The 19,801-nt window shown below is 40.8% G+C and overlaps 1 protein-coding gene across 1 annotated transcript in view; it reads right to left on the minus strand.

The window, feature by feature from the left end:
* Positions 1–19,801, minus strand: part of LOC309619161 (survival motor neuron protein) — a 261,837-nt gene that overhangs the window by 61,373 nt on the left and 180,663 nt on the right. The gene's annotated exons all lie outside the window — the stretch shown is intronic.

A 19,801-nucleotide genomic window follows, 5' to 3' on the forward strand; every position in this document is an offset into this window, starting at 1 on the left:
GTATATATCCTTCACTCATTCATTTGTCAGTTATGTGCCAAATGCTTTCATTGGCCAGATGTTCTAGCACTGAAGATACAGTAGTCAGTAAAACAGGTAGAGACCCTGAGGTTACTGTCTAACAGGAGATCTGAATGAGAAGATAAAGGGTTGGTGATGAAGTGTGCAATTTTCTTATGTGCTTTTCTATAAATGGTTTGTGTAGAGACCCTGATACTGAGATGCACCAATGTTCAAAAGATAGACAATATAGGAAAAATCTATAATTTTTTCTGACTCAATTTTTTTAAACTGTCAGAGAAAAATTTTTAAAAGAAAAAAACCGAATAGATACAAAAGCATAGAAAATGGAAGTCCCGCCACCCTGGTGATATATACTGTTCGGAGCATATCCTTCCAGTCTTTTTATTTTTTTTATTTTTATTTTATTTTATGTATTTGTTTATTTTTGACTGCATTGGGTCTTCGTTGCAGCACACGGGCTTTCTCTAGTTGCGGCGAGCGGGGGCTACTCTTTGTTGCGGTGCGTGGGCTTCTCATTGCAGTGGCTTCTCTTGTTGCGGAGCACGGGCTCTAGGCACGCGGGCTTCAGTAGTTGTGGCACGTGGACTCAGTAGTTGTGGCTCACGGGCTTAGTTGCTCAGCGGCATGTAGGATCTTCCCGGACCAGGGCTCGAACCCGTGTCCCCTGCATTGACAGGCGGATTCTTAACCACTGCGCCACCAGGGAAGTCCCTTCCAGTCTTTTTATAATACATGTAATCATTTTTGAATGGTCTACTTTAATACCGTAAGTGTTTTCAAAGAAGAGTATCTGGGAGGTTGCACCAGCATGTGGTAGAGCAGCTCTCCTACATTAGACAAGCCAGGCTTAGAAGGAAGGTAGGAGGAGCCCAGCAGAAGGGCAAAGTGGACTTCAAGCTCACCACAACAAAGACTCCATTATTTCCTGTGTGATCTTGAACCTAAGCATCAGCCTCCTTATCTGTGACGGGATAATATTACTACCTGATGAAACTGTTATCAAAATTAAATAGAATAATGTTTGTAAAATATCAGGAAGATGCTTGCTCAATTAGTGGTGGCTAGATATTCAGTTCAAACTGTGCTTTTCACTAAGTTAGATAATGAATTGGCTGTTTTAAAGGTAGAATATCAAAATGACTTTTTTTTTTTTTTAATAGCTACTCTATTTATTTATTTATTTATTTATTTATTTATTTTATTTTTAGCTGTGTTGGGTCTTCATTTCGTGCGAGGGCTTTCTCTAGTTGCGGCAAGGAGGGGCCACTCTTCATCGTGGTGCGGGGGCCACTCTTCATCGCGATGCACGGGCCTCTCACTGTCGTGGCCCCTCCCATTGCAGGGCACAGGCTCCAGACGTGCAGGCTCAGCAGTTGTGGCTCACGGGCCCAGTTGCTCCGCGGCATGTGGGATCTTCCCAGACCAGGGCTCGAACCCATGTCCCCTGCATTAGCAGGCAGATTCTCAACCACTGTGCCACCAGGGAATCCCTCAAAATGACTTTAATAATAACAATAATAAAGGGCTGTTTTTGAAAGTGTATAGGTAATGCATTTATTGTAGAAAAATTTAGAAAATGAACTCTTCCAAGCTCACACAAATAAAATTGCCCATAATTCTGCCCCTTGGAGATAGTCACTGTTAACATTTGAGATCATATCCTTCCATTCTCATCTTACACAGGTATGTATTTGTATAAGCATATTATATACAGAAAGTTTTGGTATTTACAAAATGAGTTTATTATATAGTACGTTGTGTTTTGTGTTTTAATTAATAAAACTAGACATGTAATTTTTCTGAATTTAGAGTTTTTATGTTTTCTATTTATTTCATTTTAATGCAGTTATATTATCATTGTTTTAGTTACTGATGTTCATATTGTATGTCAGAAAAAGCAAGGAATGGGAGTTAGGTCTAGATTCAAGCTGTGTGGCCTCAGGCAAGTCACTTAACTCCTTTGAGCAATGGGATTAGGTGAGATAAAAGTACGTAAGGTGGGAACTTCCCTGGCCCTCCAGTGGTTAAAACTCCGAGCTTCCAGTGCTTCAGTCCCTGGTGGGGGAACTAAGATCCCACAGGCTTGTGGCACGGCAAAAAAAAAAAAAAAAAAAAAAAATTACCTGAAATAATTTCGTAAACCATAAATCTCTGAAAAATCCTTGCATTTATTTTTATATTTTTGTTCTGATAATGTTATCAATAAGAAATTTTCTTTAGTTCATTATTAATAACTTGAGCTGTTAATAAGCATATTTACTATATAATCAGGGCTTCTTCGGAGGTCTGTATATTCTGGTACAACCAGAATGGCCTTGACACATACAAAGAATATTTCCATTTCAGCTGATTGACTTGGAAGCCACAGCGTGTGCCAGTGTGAAAGAAGGAAAGAGCAGGCCACTTGGGAACAGGGGAGGAATTTTCCAATTAATAGAGCACAGATTTGGCACCTTCCTTTCTTCTTTATAAAGTAGAAAAAAGGCCCCAAGATATAAGAACTTCATCACGCACCCCACCTCCAGGTATGTATTTAATGGCAATTCTGTTTGCCTCGTAATTTGTTTAATGGATAACCCTGCCACTTAATTGCTTTGGAGAAACTAAAGTTATTGCAAGATATTAGACCCCAAATAGGCGTTTATCAAGACCGTTTGAATTGTAAGCAGTGTACAAGGTTGCTCTTTTTACACAAAACACCATTTTGTGCTACCAATTAAAACAATAAATATTTATAATCATTATTTATGGGGGAATTTTAGTAGGAGGATTTAGCAGTCAGTGTTCTCAGTCATAAGCCACAGAAGCCAAAGCTGGTTGACTTAAGAAGAGGGATTTATTACTATCTACTGTCTAGCTTACAGAATTGCTGGGAGACCTGGAAAACTGAGTTGGAGGCTATGCAGCAGGAAAAATGCCCAAAATCACACCTAAAATCCAGTCTGGTGAAAACAGCTCTCCTGCTCCTGCTGCCCTCTGTGTGCCAAATGAACTACCAACCCTGCCATCCTTGGAAGCGTGACTCAGATTCAGATGATTCAGAGTGAGAGATGGATTGGTGGAAGCTAGGTCCCTTGCCATGCTCTAATTGCAAAGGAGACTGGGATGGGAAGGGCCTTTTGAGCTTCAGCAGGCAGACCTGGCTTCCTACTGAGATTCGTCACTTGGAGAATTCCCCAAAGTATGAAGGGATTTGGATGCTGACAGCCAAAGAGGAAGCAAATATCACCTACAGATTAGTAGTTGTCCTAATTGTGAGTGTAGTCAGGGATTTATCTTACTCATTTACGAACAGGCCAGATACACTCATGACAGCCAGTGCCAGAACACCTTTAACCTTAATGCTTCCAGAGCTGAGAGGAAAGACAGGAAGGGTCCCCACTAAGGTCCTAAGATGTAGGAATGTGTCCCTGGCCCTCAGGTTTGAGATTCAGAAAAACATTATCACCCAGAAAGCATGGCAGTACAGTAATTTCCTGGCCTTTCCAGATGAGGTCAAATCTTCCTACTATATGCTCTTCTACACTTGTACCTCTTATTGAAATGAGTACAAGTGTTTACCAAAAGGCGTGTACAAGAATGTTCATAGCAGCTTTACTCATAATAGCCCCGACCTAGCAATAACTCAGATGCCCATCAACAGTAGAGTAGTAGAAATGAGAAATTGTGGTATAGTCATAGAATACTACAGAGCAGTTTTAAAGAAGAGTGAATTGCTGTTACATGCAAAACACAACACAACGTTGAACAAAAGCCAGACCAGAGCACATACTGCACAATTCTGTTTATACAAAGCCCCAAATCAGGCAAGATTAAACAATGGTGATCTAAGAATAGGGATTAACTTTGGAAAGCCAGTTATTAACTGGGAAGGGGTATGAGGGAGCCTTCTAGGGTATGAAAATGTTCCATACTTTGCTCTGGATGGTAGTTACATGGCTATATAAATATTTAAATATTTATTTCACTGCGCTGTTGGGTTCATTTTATACACTTAACATATGTCTGTTCTATATCAATAAAAAAGCTACTGTATTATAAAAATCTAATCTCTGGTGATAGAATTCAGAATAGAGGTTACCTCTGAGAGATGGTTATTGGCTGGGATGGGGCATGTGGGAGCCTTTGGGGTGCTATACCTTGATCTGGTTGGTTACCTGGGTATATAGATAGGTAAAAGTTCATCAAGCTGAAGACTTAAAATTAGTGCCTTTTAATGCATATATGTAATACCTCAATTTTTAACAATCATATGTATGTTTGAAGAAAAGTATATCCCCAATTTAAAACAATGTGAATTTGGGAACACAGTCCTTTCATAAATTGAGGACTGCCTAGTGTTCAGGTGGTCTTTGGAGAACATCTGCGAAGTTATAGCTGGGGCAGCACAACAGTCTTACAACTGCTGATTCAGTTAGTTATATTTGAAACCCAAAGTTGTGCGTGTTTGTGACTGGGAACCGACCCCCATATCAGAGAGGGCAGATTATAACCATTTTCTTCCTCTTTTCCTCCATGAACTGTCCAAAAACAGATGGTCTACACATGAATGACCCTGAAGATTATTTATACCTGTTTAAATGCTTTTATTCTCACACTGTTGAATTCGTGGCTATTGATTCTTTTTGTGCATAGGGCAGGAGGCTGATGGGTATATGACAGGTGAGGAAAATACTGTTTGTTAGTAACGTGTGAAACACAGCAGCCCTTCCCTATTTAAATCTTGTTTGTGATCAGGAAGGCTGCCAATGTTGTTAATATTCAAGGGTACTCTGGGGATTGTTTTTGCCAAAGGGCAAACTCAAGTTAAACCGTGGGACAAAGTTATGCTCAACTACCATCCAAGTATTTGGAGGTGCCTGCCATGTGATTCAGCTGCCCAGATGCAACAGGGTGGTGGAAACGGTCTGTTGCTCTTCATATAATTAGTGGTGATATCCAGGATTTTCTTAGAAACCCTCAGGATTAAGCGTTTGAAATCAGAGACTGTAGAGAGATTACATACTGCAAGAATGTTATCGTAGGTATCTGATGTCACCATGCCATGTGTCAGTGAGTAATTCTTCATGAGTCACTTTCGTAGTTTCACTGTTTCCCTACAGGCTGCTCCTTGATTTTCCCCTATTCTCATGATGAGAAATTGGTACCGAACAATAGGACTGTAGAAATTCTTCTTTATCTTTGTGACATTCATATCCTCAGCAGCTCACACTGAGGCTGGAATAGCCACCTACCTGCTCTTCCCAGCTCCGTTTTGTGATGTTAGTTGAACAGGAATTGAGCTTCTCACGTATACAAAGCAGATGCTTTGCTTATAGTGCTTCTCATGAGACTTAACCATGGTTTTTGCTTTCATAGAAGTCACTGGTGTACCATATGGCCATGAACTATGTTAGAAGCTGTAGAGTGGTTAAGAGTACTGGCTCTGGGACCAGACTGCCTGGGTCCAAATCCTGGCAATGCCACTTATTAGCTGTGTAACCTTGGGCAAGTTACTTCATCTCTCAGAGAGTAGGGACCATGACTCCATCATTTTTGTGCCTCTGCTTAGGCCCTTGAAGTGGTTGGTCTGATTATCAGAATCACCTGGGATGCTGTTATTAGTTTAGGTTCCTAGTTCCCTCCCTGGGATTTTCTGACCTGTTTGGAGTGGGGACCAGGACTTGTATTTGTTATGTATTTGTGTTTATTATGTATTATGAGAGAGACCCAGGGAAGAGACCCAGGGAAAAAAAACTCCCACCTTTTTCTCCTCCTCCTTCCATGTCCTGCTGGTACCTCCCAATAACCCAACCAGAAGGCAGAGACAAGGAGTCTGATGATGTGGTCTACCCAGGTCAGCTCCTGGGGTCAGTATGGAGAAGGGTGGAAAGTGGGTCTGGAGGAAGACATCCAGCATCCGTGTTACCTCACCAAATCCCAACCATCGTCAACTCCATGATATGCGTGCTATCGTTATACTATTTTACAACTGAGGTCACTGGGGCCCAGAGGCAGACACTCAAGTTTCCCACACAAGCAATGCTCAGTTCTACCTACGAGGCATTAATCTTAACAGGATTTGTACTGAAGCTCATATGGCCTAGATACCTCTCATTGAATACCCAGCTTATTTAACGCCTCACCTTTCTCATCCTCCTTTGTTCTTCTGCAGCATTTGTGGTCAGAGCTGCAGAGGCCACAATTCATTACTGTCCTGGTTCCATTTACATATAGACTGTTGGAATCAGGGAGTTCAAGGAGGTGTCATCCAACTCATTTCTTTCTTTATTTAATATTTATTTATTTATCTGGCTGCACAGGGGCTTAGTTGCGGCATGCAGGATCTAGTTCCCTGACCAGGGATCAAACCCGGGCCCCCTGCATTGGGAACACGGAGTCTTAACCACTGGACCACCAGGGAAGTCCCCAGCTCTCTTATTTTATACAATAATTTGGCAGCCCAAGATCCAGTTCATGTATTCATTTTCCATTCCCTGACTAGACTGTAAGCCGCAGGAGGGCAGAAGTCAAGTCTTTTATATCATCTCTATCTTCCACCCTCTTATCAGAGTGTAACGAACGCATTGCTGATACTCAACAAATTCATTTTGATTGGTTTGGTTGGCTAATATTTTTAGTTAAATAGCAGATGAGCTATTTTAGCCTGAAGGTGAGAGAGAAACAAACATCCTCATTCACAGCTGTTGAGAGTAGAAATTGTTAAACCATCCAAATGTCCATTGCCAAAATGTCAAATATAATGCAATCCTTTAAAAAAGCTGTACCTTCTGACTTGGCAATCTCACTTCTAGGAGTTCAACCCAAAGATAAATTCATAGATACATGCAGATTTATGGACACATATGTTCATCTCGGTATCTCATGAGTATAACTACACATACGAACATACATAGATCGTGAGAGACTGATACAGGCAATGATCAAACCGTATATAAAAAGAGAATTCTGGCCCACAACCTGGCAGCAAGGAGTCCAGGAACATAAACCACAACCTCTGTATCAATCGGCACCAAACAGCAAGGACTTGATCAATAATTGCCAGCTTCCCTAATTTTTGCCCTCCTTCCCCCCTTCCAATTTAGGATCAACCAGAAAAAACCAAATATGCTCTCCTAACCAAGTACATGATGCCTGTTTCTCATTAGCCCACCTCTAGCTTCCCTTGGCAACAACTTCCAATCAGGACATGCCTGAAGCCTTTCTTTTCTTTCAACTTTCTTTTTCTTTCTTCCTTTCTTCCTTTCTCTTAAACGTTTTTTTTTTAATTAATTAATTTATTTTTTGGCTGCATTGGGTCTTCACTGCTTTGCGCAGGCTCTCTCTAGTTGCGGCGAGCGGGGGCTATTCGTTGCCGTGTGTGGGCTTCTCATTGCGGTGGCTTCTCTCGTTGCGGAGCATGGGCTCTAGGCACGTGGGCTCTAGAGCACAAGCTCAGTAGTTGTGGCACATGGGCTTAGTTGCTCCATGGCATGTGGGATCTTCCCAGACCAGGGATCGCACGCACGTCCCCTACATTGGCAGGCGGATTCTTAACCACTGCGCTACCAGGGAAGTCCCCTTTCTTTCTCTCTTTCTGTCTTCTCTCTCTCTCCTTCTTTATTTTTCCCTGCATCGGGTCTTAGTGGCAGCAGGCGGGATCTTTTGCTGCAGCGTTTGGGATCTGTCATTGTGGTGTGCGGGCTTCTCTCTAGTTGTGGTGTGCGGGCTTCTCTCTAGTTGTGGTGTGCGGGCTTCTCTCTAGTTGTGGTGTGCGGGCTTCTCTCTAGTTGTGGTGTGTGGGCTTCTCTCTAGTTGTGTGTGGGCTCCAGGGCGTGCGTGCTCAGTAGCTGCAGCGCGCGGGCGCTCTAGTGGTGGCCTGTGGGCTCTAGAGCGCATGGGCTTAGTTGCCCCACGGCATGTGGGATCTTAGTTCCCCGACCGGGGATCGAACCCGCATCCCCTGTATTGGAAGGTGGATTCTTAGCCACTGGACCACCAGGGAAGTCCCTCAACTTCTTTCAATAAAGCCTGTCAACTCCTCTGCCTGCCTGCCTGCCTTTGAGTCTCTGCCATATGCATGCGATGGTGGCTGACTTCCTAGCTATAGCAAGCTCTGAATAAACAGCCTGCTCATTCTCATTTGGGTGGTCTTCCTTTATTTCCACAACTGGAAACAACCCAAAGCACCTGACAATAGAAAATGGTGTATCTATATGGCAGAATATTATACAGTGAGTGAAAATCAAGTTTTTTGAAGAAAAGTCAATGGTAAATGCTCCTGAAGTAATTTTGGGTGAAAAAAAGGAAACATAGTTATAGTATGATCTATATACAGTTATACTTTGCTTATATATATATATTTTTTTTCCACTTCCCACCAGGGAAGCCCCCATGGTTCTTTTCTTATTGTGGTAAAATATACATAAAATTTACCATTTTAACCTTTTTTTTTTTTTTTTTTTTAATATAAGAAGTGGATTTATTTAGAGAGAAACACATTCCACAGACAGAGTATAGGCCACCTCAGAAGACAAGAGGCCCCGGAATATGGGGTGGTTAGTTTTTATGGGCTGGGTAATTTCATAGGCTAATGAGTGGGAGAATTATTCCAACTATTTTGGGGAAAGGGGGGGGAAGATATCCAGGAATTGGGCCACTGCCCACTTTTTGACCTTTTATGGTCAGCCTCAGAACAGTCATGGCACCTGTGGGTGTGTCATTTAGATGCTGATGTATTACAATGAGCGTATAATGAGGCTCAAGGTCTAGTGGAAGTCGAATCTTCCTCCGTCTCAGACCTAGTTGGTTCTAACCAGTTTTTGTCATGTCCTATGGCTATGTCATTCTTTTAAAGGTTGTGCCCTGCCCCCTTCCCTCCTGTTTCATTTCCCCCTCAGAGATTTTACTCCTAGATTCTTATTTTAAAATGCACAATTCTTAAGTGTGCAATTCAGTGGCATTAAGTACAGTCATAATGTTGTGCAACTGCCACAACTATCCATTTACAGAATTTTTTCATCATCCAGAACAGAAACTCTGTGCCCATTAAACTATAACTCCTCATTCCTACCTCCTCACAGTCCCTGGTAGCCTCTATTCTACTCTCTGTGTCCAATATATGAATTTGCCTATTCTAGATACCTAATATAAGTGGAATCCTACAATATTTGTCCTCTTGTGTCTGGTTTATTTCACTTAACATAATGTTTCAAGATTTACCCATGTTGTAACGTGTCAGAACATCATTCCTTTTTTTTGGCTGAATAATAGTCCACTGTGTGTATATATTACATTGTTCTTATCTATTCATCTGTTGATGGACATGGGTTGTTTCCATCTTCTGGCTATTGTGAATAATGCTGCTATGAATATTGATGTTTATTTGAATCCCCACTTTCAGTTGTTTGGGATATATACCTAGGATGGAAATTGCTGGATCATGTGGTAATTCTATACTTCTTGAGGAACCACTATACTAGTTTCAACAGTAACTGCACCATTTTACATTCCTACCAGCAATGCATGAGGGTTCCAATTTCTCCACTTTCTCACCAACTCTTGTTATTTTCTCTTTTTTTAGAATGGCCATCTGAATGGGTGTGAAGTGATATCTCATTATGGTTTTCATTTGTTTTCCTAATGATTAGTGATGTTGATCATCTTTTGATGTGTGTATCTTTTGTACAGAAATATCTGTTCAAGTCCTTTGACCATTTTTTAATTGGGTGTTTTTTGTTGTTGTTGAGTGGTAAGAGTTCTTTATATACTCTGGATTTGATTTAGTTTTGAATTGGACTAAATCCATCAGTTCATCAGAAGACTTATAAACGTAGACTCCAGAAAATATTCTCAACTAGATTATCTTTATTTTTTAATTTAATTTAATTTTTTAAAATTAATTAATTTATTTTTTGGCTGCGTTGGGTCTTCATTGCTGCGTGCAGACTTTCTCTAGTTGCAGTGAGCAGGGGCTACTCCTTGTTGTGGTGCACAGGCTTCTCATTGCGGTGGCTTCTCTTGTTGCGGAGCACGGGCTCTAGGCGAGCGGGCTTCAGTAGCTGTGGCACACAGGCTCAGCAGCTGTGGCTCGTAGGCTCTAGAGCACAGGCTCAGTAGTTGTGGCGCACGGGCTTAGTTGCTCTGCGGCATGTGGGATCTTCCTGGACCAGGGATCAAACCCGTGTCCCCTGCATTGGCAGGCGGATTCTTAACCACTGTGCCACCAGGGAAGCCTAGCTTATCTTTAGAAGCAAAAATATATAAAATAATATAATCTGACGGGGCTTAATGGTGGTGGAGGGTACATAACAACACAGAAATTGGTCAAACGTTACTTCTGGACTGTTGGCTGGGCTGGCCAGATTACTTAAGGACAATAGGTCACCAAAAAGTGAATGTCAAGCAACAAAAGCCAAGACTCCTTTCATTCCTGTGTTTGCTGTGTCCCTTGGTACCCGAGCCTGCTGTAGCCTTCTACTCCAGCCTGGGTGTCCATAAACTGATGGGAGATGGAGGGGACACATTTCTGAGGTGTTTTTGGCTTGTAGTGGGGGAAGGAGTGCTCCAGTGAATCATTCGGGATCTTCTATGTCAAAAGGTTCTGAAGAAAATGGAGTATACACTTGGTGAACATAGTATGAGACATAGGAATGAAATGAGGAGTGCATTAAGGGGAAGCAGTTTCAGAGACATTGAGAGAATGGGCATTTAGATAGAAATATTGAATGAGAGAATATGAAAGTAGTTATTCAGAAGTAAGTGTTTGGGACCAAGATTTTAAAGTCACAACAAACCACCTAATTATGCTTTTCACCCCCATAAGTGGTTTCAGAAACACTATTCTATGGGAATTAAAGTTATTTTAAGAGACAGCCAACAAGAGTTATTTTAAGAGGCAATTTAAATATTTACTTTCATGCTATAACCTTTGCCTTGTTTGTAGTTGAGTTTAAGCCTTTAGACTGAAGACAAAAGGATAAAAGGATTTAAGTTTTGAGATAATTACATGAATATTATAAATAATTGAAGCACCATGCCAACAAAAATTGACCTTTTCAAATTAGCAACACAAAATTGGTTATATCTAATTTACAGAAAACTATTTTTATCTTGTTATTTCATTATAATTATTCAACATATATTCCAAACAAGAGGAAGGAAAACTGTTTTAAAATTCTCAAACCAGTTAAAAAGCTCTTTAAATAATATGAATGAATAAATAAAATTTATGGATTTTATTAATCTATTTTTAAAAAGGTTTAAAGAAGGACCTAAATCATATCATATATTTAAAAATCATATATTTGTGTGTATGTATAAAGTATACATTTAATTTAATTTAAACATACAATTTAATTGAGAAAAAAGTGGTGTGGGTTATTTTCTTGTTAAAAAGTGGGAGAGGACAGAGGGTAAATATTTTCATCTTAAATCTTTGCCTGGAGGAGGCTGAGAAGTGGAAAATGGGTTGTAAGTGTTTGTTTTTGTTTCCATTTAAAAAACCAAACTTTGTTATTTTGCCAGCTTTGAAAGTCTGCCGTTTCTTTGAGGGACTGGGGGCGTGGTGCAAATCGGAGGGTATGGCCCACCAGTTCAAAAGACCCGGAGGGGTGTTGCTTCCTTTTCTTCACAAGTTTAAAAGCTGTGGACGCCTAAGACCAGTCCCCAAGGGTGGGGAGAGGATGTGGCGTCACTCCTCTTGGTAACTTTGGCGGCAGGACCACATCCATTGGAAGTCCTAGATTAAGTTCATTAACATTTTTACTCTGAGAGCAGGGAAGGTGAAGAATCTGTGGCTCTGATTTGTGACTCTCAGTTTCTAAGGACATGACCTACCAACGGAGCCACCGTCCTCTATCTTCCCTCATGAAGCCTTTGTTTTATTTTCGACTGGCTTACAGTAACTGACTTCACCTTCTCTCTTCCCTGCCCACTCTTGAGATGCCCCTTACCAGGAAATGACTCAGGCTTAATCCCAAAGGAATACTGAAAGAGGAGAGGGCATTGGTCTCAGAGAAGCTAATTGCTCCCTTAAATTAAAGAACTGGACTGGGGTCAGATCTATTGCTCTTCTTCTAGAAGCTTGCTCTAGACTTTATTTTTTTATTTTTATTTTTTTTAAAAATATTTATTTATTTGTTTTGGCTGCTCCAGGTCTTAGTTGCGGCACATGGGATCTTTGTTGTGGCATGCATGTGGGAGCTGGTTCCCTGACCAGGGATCAAACCCGGGTCCCCTGCATTGGGAGCAAGGAGTCTTACCCACTGGACCACCAAGGAAGTCCCTGCTCTAGACTTTAGAATTGTCCTCCCAGTGAAAAGCTTTTAAAGTATGCAGGCCAGGGGCTTCCCTGGTGGCGCAGTGGTTGGGAGTCCGCCTGCTAGTGCAGGGGACACGGGTTCGATCCCTGGTCTGGGAAGATCCCACATGCCGCGGAGCAACTGGGCCCGTGAGCCACGGCTACTGAGCCTGCGCGTCTGGAGCCTGTGCTCCGCAACAAGAGAGGCCACGATAGTGAGAGGCCCGCGCACCGCGATGAAGAGTGGCCCCCGCTTGCCACAACTGGAGAAAGCCCTCGCACAGAAACGAAGACCCAACACAACCATAAATAAATAAGTAAAATTAAAAAAAAAAAAAAAAAAAAAAAAAAAAAGTATGCAGGCCAGGTCAAAGGAGCCCCACCCACATGTGTGAAATATTCATTTTCCTCTCTGAAACCTGTGCACATTCTTACTCTCCCCAATATCCAATTCATTACCAGGTTTTACATGAGAAATATCTCTCAAAACCCTTGTCTTCCATTCATTTATTCAACAAATTTATTGACCATCTACTGTGTGTCAGGCTCTGCTAGCTACTGGAGATACAAGAGTAAAACAACTCTAGTGGAGAACCCAGTAGAGCTCACAGTCTGGTTGATTGCTCCCCAACTAAGCCAAACCAAACCAAAAAACTAGGCCAGCTCCCCGTAGCACTGGTCACTTTTCCCTCCTAACTCTTGGCAAATACACTTCTCCCCATTTCACAGATGAAAACACTGAGGGCTGGGACCATTACGTAACATGCCCTAGGTCACACTTGGTAATCGGCTAGAATTCTCTCTCTAAGAATCTTATTCGTTCATCATCCAAAAAGTATTGATCATTCACCATGTATCAGGCATGTCCTCAGGATATAGTGGTGAACAGAAAAGAATAGGTCCCTGATGTCATGCAGTTTATATTCTAGTGAAGGAGACAAATACTAAATAAGAAAACAGGAATTATGTCAGAGTAGCTGGATGGCTACTTAACTCTGGGTGGTCAGGGAAGGCAACTTTTTTTTTTTTTTTTTGGCTGCATTGGGTCTTCGTTGCTGCGCTCCGGCTTTCTCTAGTTGCGGTGAGTGGGGGCTACTCTTTGTTGCAGTGCGCAGGCTCTAGGCACGCGGGCTTCAGTAGTTGCGGCTCATGGGCTCAGTAGTTGTGGCTTGCGGACTCTAGAGCGCAGGCTCAGTAGTTGTGGAGCACGAGCTGAGTTGCCTCGCGACATGTGGAATCTTCCCGGACCAGGGCTTGAACCCGTGTACCCTGCATTGGCAGGTGGATTCTTAACCATTGCACCACCAGGGAAGCCTGGGAAGGCAACTTTTTAAGTCTCTGTAACCTCTACAGATATACTTTATGTTTTATACCTCTGTCCATTTTCCCAGAGTGGTAAAAAAGTAAAATCTTTAGGAGGGTCAGACTAGTTTTTAGAACAGGGAAGAGAGGAAGCTGGGTATATTTGTTTCCTAGGGCTCCTGTAGCAAAGTACCACAAAACTGGGTGGCTTAAAACAACAGAAATGTATGTCTCACGGTTCTGGAGGCTAGAAGTCTGAAATTAAGCTGTCAGCAGGGCCATGTTCCTTCTGAAACCTCAGGGGAGAATCTTTTCTTGCCTCGCTCCTAGCTTCTGGTGGCTTGCGGTGATCCTTGGCAGCCCTTAGCTTACAGCTGCAATCTCTGCCTCCGTTGTTACACAGTGTTTGCCCTGTGTCTGTCTCTGTGTTTCCTCTTCTTATAAGGACACCAGTCATGTTGGATTAAGGGCCCATCCTTCTCCAGTATGAGCTCATTTAAAAAAAAATTTTTTTTTTAAATTTTATTGAAGTATAGTTGATCTACAATGTTGTGTTAATTTCTGCTGTACAGCAAGATCACATATACATATATATATATTCTTTTTCATTATGGTTTATCACAGGATATTGAATATAGTTCCCTGTGCTATACAGTAGGACCTTGTTGTTTATCCATTCTCTATATAATAGTTTGCATCTGCTAATCCCAAACTCCCGATCCATCCCTCCCCCTTGGCAACCACAAGTCTGTTCTCTATGTCTGTGAAGTCTGTTTCTGTTTCACAGAGATGTTCATTTGTGTCATATTTTAGATTCCACATATAAGTGATATCATATGATATTTGTTTTTCTCTATCTGACTTACTTCATTAGTATGATAATCTCTAGGTCCATGCATGTTGCTGTAAATGACATTGTTTCATTCTTTTTTATGGCTGAATAATATTCCATTGTATATATGTGCCACATCTTCTTTGTCCATTCATCTGTCAATGGACATTTATGTTGTTTCCATATCTTGGCTATTGTAAAATAGTGCTGCTATGAACACAAGGGTGCATGTATGTTTTTGATTATAGTTTTTCAGTAAGACCTCATTTTAACTTAACTAATTGTATCTTCAAGGACCCTATTGCCAAATAAGGTCACATTCTGAGATACTGGGGGTTAGTATTTCATAAGCTGCATGAAGCCTTTTTAAATTTTCATATGGTCAAACTTATCAGTTTTTGTGAGGGTTTAAGTCATCCTTAGAAAGGCCTTCCCCACTCTGAGGCTAAAAATATTCTCCCATAGTTTCTTATAGATGCTTATCATTTCATTATTGGTGAGTAATTCTGTGATCCATCTGAAATTTATTTTAGTGTACAGTATTTCATCATATGTCTTAGTGGCAATGCCCCAGGTCCCCCACCCCAAAACAAACAAAAAGACAGATGACAAACTGGCAAAAAAAAAAATCTGTTACAGTGCAAAAGGGCCAATTTCATTAATATATGAAAAGTCCCTGTAAATCGATAAAGATGAATAATCCAATAGAAAATGGCACAGGATTAAGACAGTTCACTGAAAGGAATACAAATGGCTCTTAAACATATGAAAAGTTGCTCATCTCATTCATTGCAAATTGAAATTATACCAAAATACCATTTTTTGGTCATCTATCATAGTGCCAAAGATTTGATAACCCACTGTTGACCAGAGTTTGGGAAACGGTCATGTACATATATTACCAGTAGGTGTGTAAATTGGTGCATCCTCTATAGAGGGCAATTTGGCAATATCTATGAAAATTTAAAATGAACACATCCTTTGGAATACTCTCACTTCTAGGAGAAAGATGACCTCCTGGTACCAGGAAGGAGAGAACATTTTTATTACTGGAGCTGGGGAGTTGATGCCAAGATGAGTCTGCACAAACAAACCTTTCTGAAGTAATCCTTATCTTCCGTTATTTGCCCCCGTATATTTCCTAGCCACTTTCCCAAAATTTACCACCCTTAAAAACCCAACCCCCCTTTTCCTTTTTTTTTTTTTGATAAATTTATTTATTTATTTTTGGCTGCATTGGGTCTTCGTTGCTGCATGCGGGCTTTCTCTATTTGCGGCGAGTGGGGGCTACTCTTCTTTGCGGTGCGCAGGCTTCTCATTGCGGTGGCTTCTCTTGTTGTGGAGCATGGGCTCCAAGCGTGCGGGCTTCAGTAGTTGTGGCATGCAGGCTCAGTAGTTGTGGCTCGTACGCTCTAGAGCGCAGATTCAGTAGTCGTGGCACACAGGCTTAGTTGCTCCCCAGCATGTGGGATATTCCTGGACCAGGGCTCAAACCCGTGTCCCCTGCATTGGCAGGCGGATTCTTAACCACTGCACCACCAGGAAGTACCCCCCCTCCTTTTCCTTTTTTTCCTAGTCATTTCTCCACATTTTTTGGCCCTTTGTTAAAATTGTATATAAGCCCCCAAGTCTAATCACTTCTTTGAGTTTTTCATTTCTTTTCCATGAAGCTCCAGATGCCACATAAAAATATTAACATCAAAAAAAATCTATATGCTTTTCTCTTATTAATCTGTCTTTTGTCAATGTAATTCACAGGACCTAGTAACAGAACCTAGGAGGGTAGAAGAAAAGTTTTTCTTCCCCTAGCTGGGTCATATGGTAATTCTATGTTTAAGTTTACCACAGTGGCTGCATCATTTTACATTCCCACCAACAGTGCACAACAGTTGCGTTTCTCCACATCTTTGCCAATCTTTATTTTCTATTTTTTTTATTGTAGCCAAGCTAAATGGGTGTGAGGAGGTATCTCACAGTAGATCTGATTTGCATTTCCCTAATGATTAGAGATATTGAGCATCTTTTTATGTGCTTATTGACCATTTATGTATCTTCTTTAGGGAAATGTCCACTCAAGTCCTTTGCCCGTTTTTAATTCAGTTGTTTGGTATTTTTGTTGTTGAGTTTTAGGAATTCTTTATGTATTCTAGGTATCTATCTTTTATTAGATATATGATTTCCAAATATTTTCTCCCATTCCTTGGGTTGCCTTTTCACTCTATTGATAGTGTCCTTTGATGCACACTGGTTTTCAATTTTTTTTAAATTAATAAATTAATTTTATTTTTGGCTGTGTTGAGTCTTCGTTGCTGCATGCGGGCTTTCTTTAGTTGCAGTGAGCTGGTGCTACTCTTTTTCGTTGTGCGCAGGCTTCTCATTGCGGTGGCTTCTCTTATTGTGGAGCACAGGCTCTAGGCGTGTGGTCTTCAGTGGGCTCAGTAGTTGTGGTTCACAGGCTCTAGAGCGCAGGCTCAGTAGTTGTGGCACATGGGCTTAGCTGCTTTGCAGCATGTGGGATCTTCCTGGACCAGGGCTCAAACCCGTGTCCCCTGCATTGGCAGGTGGATTTTCAACCACTGTGCCACCAGGGAAGCCCAGGTTCTCAATTTTGATGAAGTCCAACTTATCTATTTTTTCTTTTGTTGCCTATGTCTTTGGTGTCATATCTAAGAAATCATTGCCAAATCCAACGTGGTAAAAACTTTTCTCTATATTTCTTCTAACTGTTTTATTGTTTTAGCTCTTATTTTGGGTCTTTGATCTGTTTGAGTCAGTTTTATTATGTGGTGTAAGGTAAGGGTTTGCCTTCATTTTCTTGCATATTATGGATATCTAGTGTTCCCAGCGCCACTTTTTTTTTTTTTTTTTTTCCAGCACCACTTTTTGAAGAGACTGTTCTTTCCTCATTGAATGGTCTTGGCACTTTTGTCTAAGATAGCAATATATTTTAAACAAAACAACAAATATGTTGTCAATATCATATCACAATGTGATAGCACAGTATAGAATATCATTAATATGTTTTTCCTCATAAACAAATTGAGATAGATTTACTGCTGGATACATAATATAAAATCACTTGGTATTTACTTGATAACAGAAGAATATGAGCTTGCCCACAGTATCTTATATTATGAAGCAATACCTTATACATTTAAAAATAACCCATTGTTTCATTACACTTAACCTGGATTCCATGTTATAACCTATATAAATAGCACAAATTCATGAGAAACACATAACCAATGAAGTACCAGTGCAAGGATATTTCTAGGGAATTATAAAAATATCTGATTTAGCAATAGAAGTATAAAAGACTTCTATTAGAATATCAACCCATACCCATCTTAAAGTCTAGTTCCTTGAAAATTGTGGTCCAAAAATCTTACTGATGCAAACGAGAATCACAAAAACCATACAATGAACAAAGTAAAACACTAAATTGACAATAATAAAGCTAAACTAACAATAATTGACATTTAAAGGAAAGACTAAGCCAACTTAATACCTAAAGACCAACCTGAGTCAACATTGACAGTACACACTTAACAAAGCCTTCTAGCTGGAAAACAGAGGAATTCCAGCTATCTGGGTGTTTGCATTGTGGGATCCTTGCAAAGTTGTTGACAACTCAACTTCTCAGTACAATGCTGAATCAATTCCTGTGTAAACTGGAGTTAAGGGTCAATACTCTGGTTTATGAATAGCAAAGATGAGTTACCTTTAATAACTTCTGTAGGTTATTAGTAGTCTTTAGAGTTACATAAAAATTTACCCTTTAGGGACTTCCCTGGTGGTCCAGTGGTTAATACTCCATGTTTCCACTGCAGGGGGCATGGGTTTGTTCCCTGGTCAGGGGAGATCCCACATGCCCCAGGGTGTGGCCAAAAAAAAAATTTACCCCTTAAAAAGAAAAAAAAGAACTCCTGCATTTTTTGTATGTAGGAACCAGGGAAAGGACTTTCAAGTTTTGGGTTAGTGGACGGCCCCTTAGGAGGTGCACTTGGAGAAAAAAAGCTAACCCTGAGAAGGGTGTGTGATATGGGGTGAGGTGAGGGAGTGGAGGACCAAAGAAGAGGGTTGACTCCAGAGACCCTTGGAGAAAGATAAAAGTGGCCTAGATTTCACAGTAAAAGCAGAACTCTCTTGAGCTAAGCTGGAAAGAATGTGAAGGCTAGGTGCAGTTGAGAATTATGAAGTGCTCTGTGTTAGTAAGTACTGTGGTTTTTCGAATTCAGAGAAGCCTGAAAAGCATTTTTGGCCCTTTAGGAATTTTCCACAGAGCTGAGGATGAGGGGATATGTTTATGTTTAAATAGCAATTCAAGTGATACTCTACTTTTACATTTATATGACCTTTATTCTTAAGCCCTTTTACATAGTTTATTTTAGGATTGACAGCCCCTAGAGAGGGAGTTCTGGAGAGACTACAGTAGGCTGGAGTGGCCAGAAAGTGTTTGGATAAAGAAGTAAGTTTGGAGTTGAGCCCTGAGCTGGGTTTTCCAAAATAGGATGTGTTAAGAGGCTCTGAGAAGGTGAGATTGACTGAATTGGAGGTGAGTCCCAAAGAATGCACAGACGCAGGTAGAAGAGGGTATGGCAAGTTCAACTTTAGGTTACTGAGAACTCAGAACCCTGGAGGGTTTGGGAGGTCAGGAAAGTGCCAGATTTTGGAAAGACCACACATTAGCAATCATCAGTCTCAAACCTTCGTCTCCTCCCATTCATTCTCCCCACAGTCCCAAGCAGTCTTTGTGTTAACACAGTTTCATTTGTGTAACTTCCTTCATAAGCTCCCTCTCCTTGCCTACACCATGAAATCGAAAATTCCAGCGTATACAGCACACTCCATGGTCTGCTTTGCACATCATCCCAGTGGTGTAAGAGTGGGGTGGTGTGAGAGGCTGTCCACTTCAGGGAGGCAGGCTTTTGCATATGTTCTTACTTGTTTCTAGAATGCCCCTTTTATACCCTAGCTAAGTTTCTTTCAATATTCTAATGCATTCACCTCTTAGGTGCCAAGCATTCTGTTCAACCATGGAAATACAAAGATGTATACAACATCAAGATTATATGACTTACAGGCCAAATGGTATTAAACATAAAGGTAATTAAACATTTCATATTAAGTGGACTCTGTCACCTAATACATGAATCATCTTGAAGTTTTGTCTGAAAATAAATTTAAAAATTTCAGAAGCTTACGTGGATTTTTAATGATTGAAATGAATATTTCAACCCATAAGTAAGTTTGTACCTCCTATTGTTCAGGTAGGGCAGTTTTGAAGTCAACAGATTGTTGCTCCCTTACCTGACGTAGTCAGGACCAGAAATTTGAATGTCAACTACAAAAAGTAGGTTGTA

The sequence above is a fragment of the Balaenoptera borealis genome (assembly GCF_965194805.1).
Source record: "Balaenoptera borealis genome assembly, chromosome: 2".
Lineage (NCBI taxonomy): Eukaryota > Metazoa > Chordata > Mammalia > Artiodactyla > Balaenopteridae > Balaenoptera > Balaenoptera borealis.